This window comes from Phascolarctos cinereus, unplaced genomic scaffold (assembly GCF_003287225.1).
Source record: "Phascolarctos cinereus isolate Bilbo 61053 unplaced genomic scaffold, phaCin_HiC Scaffold_726;HRSCAF=1367, whole genome shotgun sequence".
In the NCBI taxonomy this organism is placed as follows: Eukaryota; Metazoa; Chordata; class Mammalia; order Diprotodontia; family Phascolarctidae; genus Phascolarctos; species Phascolarctos cinereus.
Genome location: NW_027556098.1, coordinates 205,083,330 through 205,094,103, shown reverse-complemented (window position 1 = coordinate 205,094,103; position 10,774 = coordinate 205,083,330). Strand labels below are relative to the sequence as shown.

The 10,774-nt window shown below is 36.6% G+C and overlaps 1 long non-coding RNA gene across 1 annotated transcript in view; it reads left to right on the top strand.

Annotated features, from left to right (window-relative positions):
- Positions 1 to 479: 479 nt before the first annotated feature.
- The window catches only part of LOC144454343 (uncharacterized), a 47,209-nt gene continuing 36,914 nt past the window's right edge, over positions 480 to 10,774 (top strand). The window contains exon 1 of the long non-coding RNA XR_013482738.1: positions 480 to 777. This is a non-coding gene — a long non-coding RNA (uncharacterized LOC144454343). The remainder of the gene's footprint in view (positions 778 to 10,774) is intronic.

The following is a 10,774-nucleotide window of genomic DNA, read 5'->3' as shown; positions in this document are numbered from 1 at the left end:
ATCTACTGTTTAAGATTTGCCTGGCATTGACCTTTGAGAAAATCCTCAAACACTTTGAAGGCCTAAGCAGGTGTAATTTTAGGGATCCCTTAACTTCCTATATACATCTAATGCTAGTACCAAGGAAGGTGAAATTCTAACTTTTGAGTAAAGGAATATAATGCTACATTATTGTGTTAGAATTGCCTAGTTCACCCCAGTGGCTAATCAAAGCTGCAGGCAGAATTTGGGAAGGGAGAATTCATTACTAGAAGTGGAACAGGGCCAGGATAGTATTACCACCAAGTCCCTATCTCTTGAACCATCTCTCACCTTTTCATCGAGTTCCTTCAGTGACAGATACAACAACACAAGACTGGAGTTTAAAATGAATAATACGAGTCAAGGAAGTGAGACAGGTATGTAAATAGGACCCAAGGAAGGGATAAGCTAAAGGAATGTGCAGGCTGTTAATTAAGGCTTCTTTTCAAAATGAACAATCTGATGTGTTTTGAGAACTGTTATCGGTCCTTCTGCATTTTTGAAACATTCTTCTTTAGTCTGCCTTTAATAGCAGATGTGAGCTAATTGCTGTGAGTTAATTGAAAAGGATTGTTTTCTAGTTGCCAAGAAACAGATTTCTGACAATATACAGCCTAATATGCTTACGGATCAAGCTTCCTGATTTTTCTTTCAGAGTTTAAGAGTACATGCTGCTGTAATTCAGTTGTACCCTGAGAAGTACAGCTCTACAGCAGAGGTGGTCAAGCAAGCTTTCTACTTACTACAGCTTATAAGGTAAGAATTGGGTCTTGAAAGCCATTACTTTGTTCCCTGCACATAACTTTCCTGTATCACCTGAGTGCTTTGGTTTGGAAAGAATCTGTGTATTTAAAAAGAGAAGGTTTTTAGATTTGGGATGGTTTTTTTTTTTATGGCAAGGGAGACTTCTGTGTAAATTTGTAATCCTTTGATTTTTTGCCACTGGAAGATTCTGGGAAGAATAGGTAGATGTTCTGACAAAAGTCCGTTTGTGCTGGCATAGTTTGGAGGTGTTCTAAGTTTGGTCCTTGTTAGTTTCTGGGTGGCAATAACACATATACCAGGCAATCCTGAATGCATGTCAGGGCTAAGCTATTACAATCACTGCTAATAACTAACTGAGTATTTATATCAATACTGAGTTTGTGGTACTTAGGTTGCAACATTTATATTTTTTAAGTAAGAAGGGAGAATTTCGACTGTGCTATGTATATTCTCTCACCCTTTATTTCTATCTGCCCGTGTATTTTTCTTAAATTTACCTCTTTGTCTCTTTCATTTGCCATTTGCCTTTTCATTTTTTGTTGGTCTTGGATTCACTTGGCTAAATTAAGAATTCAGTTTGTTGTGAGGTTAGTTCCTACTTGAAAAGTAAAGTCTAGGCATTACTAGACTAGCCATCTGTTCTCAGTGTCAAAGCACCGTAATATAAATTGCTCTTATGGGGTGGCAGCATAGAGAAACTGCTTAAAAATGTTGTTCTCAATCAAGATTTCTAGAACAGCTAAGTCTCTACTTCCCTTCTTTCCTCCCTCCTTTTCTCCTTTTTTCCATTCCCTCCTACCATCTCCTCTTCCCTCCTTCCTTCCCTCTTTCCTTCCTTTCTCCCATTCTCACATCTCTTCCTTCCTTCTTTCCCTCCCTCTCTCCTTTCCATCCCTTTTCTCCACCCCTCCCCCACTCATTTCCTTTCTTCTTTCCAAGCTTACATTTGGATTTTCTCCCCCTTCTGCTGATTGATGAATGGTCATCATCATTTTAATGGTCCAAGCAAAACAAAGTAATGGAATCAGGATTTCCTTCTTTCCTTCTTCCTTCCTTCCTTTTGTTCCTTCTTTCTCCTTCCTTTTGTTCCTTCCTTCCTTCTTTCCTTCCTTTTCTCCTTCCTCCAATATATTTTCTATCTTATTGATCTATCTTTTCTAGTATGATAAATTCAGTGGCTAGCAATTCTTACAGAATTAATGATGCTTGAGCCAACAAGTGTCTAGTAGCATTATTTCAAGCCTGAAACTATTAAAATTCAGAAATTTTATTGATCTGTGCATAGACTTAGGTTGTGTCCTGCATGCCCAATAGATGCATACCTAGACCAGCATAAAGTTAATGAATATTGGACATTGAAAGTGAATGTCAAAAAATTGTACAAGACCATAGTGAGAATTACTACTTTTGATCTGCCTCTTCAAGGTCACAACGACCAGTCTTTTCCTTGACACTCCTCCTTTTCCCTGGCATATATCTTTTGAGAGTAATTTTATCTATGGAAATAGATATATGGAAATAGATAATATACAGAAAATTATCCAAATACTTAAAATAGGTTTTTATTAGTTTAGAACTTCAAGCTACCTAAGTATACATATCCTACACATTATGATTTCTTCTGTTGCAGCAACTCTTCATGTGATCATATGATTTAAGTTTCATGAAAACGATCTCTAAAACTTTGTGGACACAGTTGTATGAAATAAGTTTGATGAAGCAATCAGTATACATGAAAGGATACTGTTATGGGTAAATGTGCTCTACCCACTGTTTACTTTAAGCTGCCAAGCTAGAGATTTTTCTTTTCTTGAATTCACTAGAAATAGCAAGGTTTAACTAGTCTGCTAACAATCACAATCCTATCACATATCCCACTTGGACTCAAAGCACTACTTCTAAGACTCAGAAAGCAGTAATTCAAACTAGCTTATCTGAGCATGTGCACAATTTACTTTTATAAATATGAAGTTTTATTGTTACTCAATTTTTGTTGGTAGCATGTATTTGTTTCCAGGTAAGATGTTATCAGACTTATACCGTTCCTTTTCTCACTTTGTCAGAAGGCCTGATCTTTACCTAGAAAGATAATTTGGCTAATTCTAGGGCATTACAGCCCCATAAAAGTACCCCTGCTGACAGTGTTTCTACATGAGTTCTATACTTATGGTGGGAGGACTTACTTGCATTATTTTTAATTCAATATTTTATTTTTTCCTTAACTATAATTTTTAATATTTGTTTTTTTAAAATTTTAAGTTACACATCCTCTCTCTCCCTCCTTCTCCAATCCCTCTTTGAGAAGGCAAGCAATTTAATATAGGTTGTATATGTTCAGTCATGCAAAACATATTTCTATGTTAGTGGTGAAAGAAAACAGACCCAACAAGAAAAATAAAGTAAAAAAAACCTTCAATCTGACTTGTATTATTTTTTCCACTTAATAGCATTTTTTTCCAATAACATGTAAAGATAGTTTTCAACATTCACTTTTATAAGGCTTTGAGTTCCAATTTTTTTCTCCCTCACTCCCTTCCCTCCACCCTCCCCAAAGTGACAAGCAATCTGATAGGTTATACATGTACAATCATATTAAACATATTTCCACATTAGTCAGTTGTGAAAGAAGAATCAGAACGAAAGGGGAAAAACATGAAAAAGAAAAAGCAAAAAGTGTGAAAATAGTAAGCTTCGATCTGCATTCAGACTCCATAGTTCTTTTTCTGGGTATAGATAGCATTTCCCATCATGAACCTTTTGGAATTGACTTGAATTATTTCTAAAAGTTATTTTGGAAGATGATTTCTGACAGTAACCATCAGTCTTAAGCCACTTATATTACTTATAATTTAGTAGACAAGGATGAGATGATTATAATATTAATAAAATCAGATATAGGTGTTTTATATCATATCATGAAAATCCTTTACTTGAAAGATCTTGTTTCCCTTTCTAAAACATTTTCAACCTTTTCACAAAAAAAAATGTATGTTAACTGAGATTTATTTGATCCTATGTAGAAAGTACTTCAAAAAAGCGTTCAAAGAAAAAAAAAACCAACTCAGCTATAGCGTTAATGTAATATAATACAACTCAAGATAATTCAAGTTGGACTTTACTAGTAGTCTTGGTCAGTTCAGAGAACATGATGGTCATAATGTCATGGAAACAAACATACTTGGAAATGACTTTGGAGATTATCTAGTCTATGGCTATTTAGCCTCTATCTGAACAGCCTCTCCACTTCAGTAATGGAGAACTCACTACCTAATAAGCAGCCAATTCTATTTAGTGAGAGTTCTAATTGCTATAAAGTTCTTCCTTATTGAACTGAAGTCTTAGACCCTAGAACTGTAGCTTCTTACTAACAGTTCTGTCCTCTGAAGCTACATGCAATAAGTATACTCCCTCTTCTAAAACAGACATTGAGATACTTGAAGATCACTATTGTGTGTTACCAAATCTATTTTCGTCTGGACCAAACATGCCTAACTCCTTCAAGCATTCCTTGTAATATGTGATCATCCAGCATCTGCTTAAGAGCTGCCATTGACAGCGAACTTTGTAAACCCATTCCATTATGAAAGACCTTCGATTTTTGGTATTCTCTTCTTAATAGCTGACATTTATTTCCCTTTGACTTTATATTCCTATCCTCCAGAATCAAATTCTCCCTCTCTACATGACAGCTCTTCAAATGTACAAAGATCACTCTCGCATCCCTGAAAGTCTTCTCAAGGCTAAACATTTCCATTTCTATTGTTATTCTTTACGTGACATGGTTTCCAGGCCTCTTGTTGTTCCAATTCCTCTCCTTTCAATACTCTTTAATTTTCAGCAGCCCTCTTAAAATATGATACTCTAAACTTAACACTATAGCTATAGCTAAGATTTATATACTGCTTATTACATGCCAGGCACTATGCTAAGTGTTTTACAATTATTACCTCATTTGAGCCTCATAACAACCCTGGGAGGTAGGTACTAGTATCACCCCCATATTATAGATGGGGAAACTGAGGCCAAAAAAAAGGTTAAGTGACTTGCCCAGAGTTACACAGCTAGTTAGTAACTGAGGCTAGATTCGAATTCAGGTCTTCCAGACTCTAGGCCCAACACCCTATCCCAATGTACCACCTAGCTGCCCATAGCTCAACTACTGAAAAATGTATTTTTAAAGCAAATAATAAATAAATACTGCTATTAGTAGTCAGGCAGGCAACAAACATTTATTAAGCACCTACTATATACTACATACTAAGCCAGTCTTTGGAGATATAAAGACAAAAATGAAACATTCATGTCCTCAAAGGGCTTACATTTTATTAGGGTGACAACATGTTCATAAACGAATATATATAAGTCACTTGCATGCATATACTCCTTGTATACACACACAAACATATAAATATGCATGTGTAAATACAATTCACTTATATATGTGCATACACACACATACCCACACATATACACACATACATATACTCTAACAACCTCTCTAATCTCCAGCTGATCCTCTAAGTCTCTGAATTGTGAAAAGTTGTCAATCTGCATTAGGAGAAGAACTTTCCACACCAGGAGTTCCCCACACCATGAAATCAAAGGCCTGCATGGTTTCCCTCCTCCCTTCTACTCCCCAAAAAATTATTACCTCTTTCCTTCCAGGTTTATTTCATGCAAAAAAATGACAAGAACAACTTCATCTCCATCTAAATCAGAATAAGAACATTGGATTGGATCTAGTATAGAATCCAGCAATTTACAAGTATAGATATCCTTTCTGGTTGAAACTAATTCATAAATCAACACTCATTAGATGAGATTGTTTAACCATCTATGAACCCAACCACATTATTTCTGTATCTGCATTTCTTCATATTATTCATAAAGATATCATAAGAGACTTTGCCCTATGGCTTGCTGATACCAAGATAAACTATGACTGTGGTAGCCCCCCAATTTGCCAGTTTAACATTTAGCTACATGGTACCATCGTGCAGCAGGGGTATATGGGATGTTCAGGGAAGACTAACATCTCTGTTGTGAGGGCTTGCCAAGCCCTTTTCAGGGCTGCACATCCACTTTTGACATCCACCTGCACCCAACTCTCACTTCTGCCTCCAAGAAGCTATAGCATGTACAGTGGGCACACCCCAGCAAAACCATCTCCACAGATGGGCTAAACCAGGTTGAGGTTAACCAACAGGCCTCAAACTCATCATTGAGTTAGGGGGATGTCTATCCCAAGCAGGTGAAGACTTTCCCTGCAAAATTAGAGGATGAGAGCAATTTATTCTAATGGCCATGAAAGTGGTGAAATAGCTATTAGGCAGAGCTTAGGAACTTGGTCAGACATCAAAATGCCAAAGTCATCCGTTATATCCTGAGCCATCACCAATAGTATTGACTTTTGTCTTGCCACAGGACTTTAGTGACTCTAGAAAAGACAGTGAGATTATCAACTTTACACAGCTCTGCCTCACTTAAATCCAATGCATGGCCAAGTCAAGACATCACCTTGTGATGTCATTGGCCCCCTTTGAAATGAAGGATAAACATCTGGCACCATGAATACAGCACCAGAGTCAGAAAGATCTGAATTTAAATCCAGTCCAGAGACTTACTAGCTGTGTTACTCTAGGCAAATCACTTAGCCTCTGTTTGCCTCAGTTTCCTCATCTGTAAAATGGTGATAATAATAGCACCTTACCTCCCAGGTTTGTTGTGAGGATCAAATGAAATCACTGTAAAGTGCTACGCATAGTGCCTGGCATATAATAAATGCAATACAAATATTAGCTATTATTACTATCATTACTATTATTTTCCATGATGGAGAAGATAGAAATAAAATAGCAGTTGATTACTGCTGCTTTCTCTGAATGTGTCCCATCTTGACAATGCTCCCTTTAAAATATAGTGCCTAGAACAGTACACACTATTCCAGCCATCGTCTGACCAGCACACAGTACAATGGGACTATTATCTGACACTGTGCTGCTGCATCAATGCCGCCTAAAATCACATTAACTCTTTTTGAAAGACACATCACACTGCTGACTCATAGCGAACTTATAATCAACAAAAACCTCAAAAGCTTTTGTACTTGAATTGCTGCCTGGGCACTTCTCCCTGGTCCTACACTGCTACTTTGCTTTCAAGTTGTATAATGACTTCGCATTTATCTCTATTAAGCTGTTTCTTCCTAGTTTCTGCCCCTCATTACCCTGGAGGATCTTTTTAGTTTCTGATTCATTAATAATCCCTTCCAGTTTCATGTCACTGACAATTTGGTAAATGTACTATTTGTATCTTTGTTCAAATCTTTCATTTTTTTTTAAAATCAGATAAGACATAGGCTAGAATTAGGACTCACAGTATGACAATAGAGACCATCTCTAAGTGGAAACTGCCAAGCGAAAGATTATTCAATTACACAGTAGTTTTTAGATAAAGATTTTAATGATCAATCTACCCAACTATATTATCAAACTGTATCTCAAAATGCCTTGATGAAACACAAAATATACTATGTTTACGTTCCCCTAACTCACTGTTTTGTGAAGCCTGTCAAAAATGGAAATGAGATCAGTCTAACAATAACTTATTCTCAGTGAACCCATGCTGGTTTTCTATGATCATCACATCTTTTTTTAAAGTGTTCTTAAAACATGCATTTAACAATATATTCTAGAATTTTTTCCCTCCAGGATTAATATCAAGTTCACCAGTGTAGTTTCAGGAATCTCCCCTCATCTTCATTTTGAAATAGATACAGTGTTGGACTATGTCCAGTCTTCTAGCATCTATTTCATTTTCTACGTTCCTTTGAAGATCACTGATAGGATTTTAATGAAATGTCTACAAAATTCTTTCAGTGCGCTGGGATGTAATTATTCTAGTCCAGGACACTAGAATATATTTAGAGCAACTAGTTACTCTTTTATTAACTTATTCACCTATAATAAATTTGTTTCCTCTTATCCATGTTTACTCTACCCTATTCTAGTCTAAAGAGCAATTTATTTAACAAAGAATATAGAAGCAAACTAGGAATTATGTAATTCTTTTTTTTCTATTTTCTGTTAGCAGCTTAGTAGCACAGTAGATGGAGGAGGTGGCACGATGATTGGAGTACTGGACCTAGAGTCATAAAGACCTGAGTTCAAATTCAGCCTCAGATACTTACTGGTTATGTGACCTTGGGCAAATCACTTAACTTCAGTTTCCTCCTCTACAAAATGGAGGTAATAATAGTACAGGGTTGTTATGAGGATCAAATGAGATATTTGAAAAATGCTTAATATAGTACCTAGCATGTAGGAGGCATTATATAAATGATATTATTATTATACTATCCACCCCAAGAAACAGGTCTCATAGCCCACCTTGTTCATTTTGTATTCCTCTCAAATACCGACATTTGTTCTCTTAGTGTTTTTCACAAACTTTGGTTCATATGGTAGTAGATTTAAAGATGGAAGGTATCTCAGAAGCCCTAAAGTCCATTTTACAAATAAGGAAACTCAGGTAAAAAAAACAGGTTCAGTGACTTGCCTAAGATCACACAGGTAATAAGTGTTCAGAGTGAGATTTGAACCTGATTCTCTGACTCTAGACCCATTGTTCTTTTCACTGTACCATGAGTCCTCATTAGTTTCTGTGATACAATTTTCCATGTCCATTATTATTATTATTATTATTATTATTATTATTATTATTATTATTATTTGCCATAAGTACCAGTGCAGTCCTTGGACTGTTCATCTGTTGTCCTTACTGTCATTGTACAATTGGCCCTTTTCCTTTTCTAATCTTATTTCTTTGATAATATATTTCATATCATCCCTCCCCCACATAAGATATGGTTGGCAATATAACGTAGCCTAGTCATGTCTGACATATATCTCTCTATCGCTTTTTAGGTAACCCACAATTTTTAAGCTCTGAAGATTATGCTTAATGATTTGTACCAATATACAAATCCTGGAAGATTATTTGTGTTAAAATAGGTTTTGTGATTTTATATAACTTAGCAGCTTAGAACCATGAAAAGAACTACACATTCATTCTTCATCATGTACCCATTGCTTCCATCTTTGTCTTGATCCCATCTCATCTCCACTTCTGTAAGCTCCCTAATTGATTATCCTGCTTCCAGCCTTCTATCCAGTCAAATCTCCCATCAGTCACCAATATAATCTTCCTAAGGCACTGGTCATGTCGTGTCCCTGCTCAAAAACCTTCAGCATCTCCCTGTTGCCTGTAAAATAAAATACAAGCCCTCAGCCTGTCATCTAAATCTTTCTACAATCTGGCTCCAAATTACTTTTACCAACTTTTTTTTTTATGACTCCTTTTTAAGGGTTCTGCATGTCAACCAAACTGGACTATACCTGGATAGCAAACTTGATTTTCCATTTCCCACCTCTGTTTTACATAGGCTGCCCCAATGCCTGGCAGGAATTCTTTCCTCATTCTTGGCTTTCAAAATTCCTGCTTTCCTTCAAAGTTCAATTAAGGTATCACCTCTTTGAAAATGATCAGCCCAATTGCTAGTGCTTTCTCCCTCCTCAAATTGCCTGACATAATATTTATTGGGGTATTTGTGTTATCCCTCTCAGAGAATGTAAACTCCTTGAGGGCAAGAACTATTTTGTTTTTTTCTTTAACATCCTAAGATATGACTAATGGATGTTTAATGATGCTTAATGGATATTTATTGCATTTTTGTATATATTTCAATAATTCAGTTGAATTTGATTAAGGAGCTTTTCAGCCTGCTTTTTAAAGGGAGACATTCTAGTGACTGCATTTTAGCACCCAGGAGCTGACAAAGATGATTGACCCCCAGAAGCTGGTAGAGCCAAGTGTGAAAAAACATGAGATCAAAAGAGGCAGGGATCTACTGTATGAAGCAGAAGCGTGATGACCAACAAAAAACCAAAGAGAAGCAGTATGATGACATCATACAGGAGTGTTAGAAGTATGAGTTCTGTTGGTCCCGTGACCCCTAGATGTATGTTTCAGCATCTGTTTCCCAATATGTGGCTATTTATTTATGTTAGTTGGCCACACATGTTCCCTATGTGCACACCCTCCCTGTATAGTTGTATGTGTTCTCTGCATATATGTTATCTCTCCTTGGTGGCATAGTAAATCATGTGTGACAGAAAAGAACCTTCTCTTGTCACTTTTTTTGCTGTGCTAGTTAATGAAATGACTTTCATTTAAACTGAGGTGCCCTTTGGCTGAATGACAAAAGTAATCATATTGCTAGGGACTTCTTAGCTATGGTTTTGAGTGGGTGCTGCCCTGTATTTTACCTTGAATTAGGGTTAGCATTTCTGAAGGCCAATGTGTAAGACAGGTGTTTCAGGAGCTACAATGATATAACTGTCTCTAGCAACACGGCAATTGGTTGGTTGTTGGACAGCCTTTCATATTTAGTATTCTAAGAGTTGAATTTTTAGGTCTAAGACGATATAATTCTCATCTTCCTTTTCTGCCATTCCCACTACAAAAGTTCAGGGCAACTACAAAGGAATAAAGGCAACTTTGCATTTTTTCTTGTTTCAAAGGTTGCTGTAGCTCCCTCCCCCAAATTACCTCTAACTAGCCAACAAGCCTCTCTGAACTAAGCTAGATTGGTCCTTGGACAGCAGACACAGTTTGGCTCCACACTAGACCTAAAGCCTTTCTAATTTGGGAGACCATGCCACAGCTTGGACTCCACTAGCTTTGCAGAACCTTAATAGTTCTCCTTAATGGTACAACAAGGCAATGGACTAGGACTTTTTGTGAAGATCATTTGTATATGTCTCTTTAAAAATCTGAATAGTATATCTTTCTATTCACATGCCTCCCCCATTTCTACCTCATTGGTATCATTCACAAATTCATCATCAGAATTTCTTCTCGGGAAACCTTCCATCCTTTCCGAAACACCAGAGACATTCATATCTTATACTCTTTTACTTTATCAGAC